The following is a 2272-nucleotide window of genomic DNA, read 5'->3' as shown; positions in this document are numbered from 1 at the left end:
TTTGATTAGCTTATTTAGAGAATTGATTTTAGCAATTGGGTGAAGAGAGTGATGTGGTACAAGAGGATTTTTATTTAAAGGAACACATGCGATACTAGTTAAGTTTGAACCCACTAGTCTTCTCTTCATCTACTAACGTAGAGGATTTAATTGTGCAGGTGTATGAGATAGATTCAAAGTAAAGACTGAAGATCATTCCTTCCTTTATAAAGGTGAACTTTCATTATTTGAATCGTCTTAATGTTCCCCATAGGTGATGGTCGATGTATGAGAAAATGAAAACTTTATATGGATGACCTTTAGATAAATGAAACCCTATTGAAAAGATAAATGATTCTCCATGTCAACCAACTGGTATAGTGTAGGAAAGATCCCCCCAAATAGATTTTGGGAATATCGCAAAATCCAATCCAATCAAAAGTGAAATCAAAACACTTCAAAGATCATAAATGAAGAAAGAAAATGAAAACGAACAAGAGAAGACAAATGAAAAGTTATGATTAAAAGAAAACTCCAAACAAAACCACTTACGAAAATATGTCTCAACAAAAGAGTGAATATGAGGAAAGCGTGCGTGACTTGCTTAAATTGAGATCTTGTTAAATTGTCTCGCAAAATTATACTTGATTAGGATTTTATTAAAAGTGTTCATAAAATTACGAAGCAATTACGAATAAAATTGGATCAAGATGTTACTTTTGTTGCAAATATCTTGTTTGAAAAACAAAGAACAACGTACTAAATGAAAACGAGGTAAAGTAAAGAAAGTCCCCAATGCCACTTCTTGTCATTTAATCATCATCACAACTGCTTCTTTGAGCCAGAATGGATTCAAAGTAAATTGAAGGATTTTTAAGCAATTTTGCAAGCAACATCAAACATTCAACAACCAATGGGGATCTGTAACAACAAAGCTTCAATAAGAAAATACTAAAAAAAAACTGAAACTAAAACTGAAATGAAAAATAATAGAGGATAAAAATAAGCATATGAAATTTACCTTGAAGGATTTTGTTAAGATTTATTTTAAAGATCTCGATTTCCTCCAAATTCATTTTTTCAAGAAGAAACTTCATTTATGATTAAGATCAAATAGTAGAAAGAAGTTGCAACTTTATAAAAGTGCATATGCCAATGATCATCAAATTTATTGAATCTAAACTAGAGCAAACATTAAACTAGAAAGGAATAGTTAACATTCAAGGAATAAAAAATATATTAAAATCATCATAATTGAAAATGAAAATAATGAAAATTTGCCAAAAAATACTTTACTTTGTATTGCTACTGCGATTATTCTCTTTTGCCTCTTCTAATTTCAATCATATTCTTTTCATGTGCGGGCTAGATGAAAATATTCTCATTTTATACCAGCCCCAAATTTTCTTAAAATTCCATGGAATTAAGTCAAAGTCCCAACATATATGTGTGTGTGTGTGTGTGTGTGGAGAGGACTTGGACCTTTTCATGGTGGGCATTAGAATGGAATAGTAAATGCATATAATAAAATCACAAGAGATTCCCAAATAAAATATAAATTGACACCCAACCATATTACTTCTTCATCAATGTTGATGAATAGGAGATTGCGACATGGCATGGTGATATGTGAATGGAGAGACCCACATAAAAAATGTAGTGAATGACCATGGCACCCTGGTGATAAAATATGGAAAAATAAATTTTGGGTGCTCTTTCTAATTCACCACATAAATATCATGGCTACACGGGGGTGTCAAGTGGGGCAATGTGATTTGAAGGGTCTATGAGTTGGAATCATTATGGCCAGTTACATCAGCGTGGTAGCTAAAGCTCGGAAGGTATGAAGATTGAACATTTGAGAAATGGTCGGGGTGACTAGTTCCAAGATGATGTGGAAGGGAAGGATGCATGTCCCAATGAAAAGCAATATGAGGGTATGTGAACACTGCGTGGATGAGCTGCATCATCCTGGAAGTAGGATCCAAAAAGAGCTAGAACATTAGCACATTGAAAGGGCCAAGATGACATGGAGCGACGTTATGTAGAAAGTGGGAATGAAGGATCAAATTAGAATGGGGCGCGTGCGGGACTTACAGGCGGTGTGAGATGTTGCGCTGTCCTGGAGGTCTGTCCTTGACTTGTTTGAATGAAAAAGCGCACGAAACATTTGGGGAAGGAGCTTCAGGATGACATGGAAAATTAGTGGCGTAGAGGGAGAATAAATAATGAAAATCAAAATGCGTGACGTGATGGGACTTGATGTGACAAGGGATGCTTAGCATCACCTCAG

Source organism: Pinus tabuliformis, chromosome 7, assembly GCF_031772625.1.
Source record: "Pinus tabuliformis cultivar Carrire ecotype Pingquan chromosome 7, CPIR1, whole genome shotgun sequence".
Taxonomy (NCBI): domain Eukaryota; kingdom Viridiplantae; phylum Streptophyta; class Pinopsida; order Pinales; family Pinaceae; genus Pinus; species Pinus tabuliformis.
Note: the sequence above shows the minus strand (reverse complement) of the source record.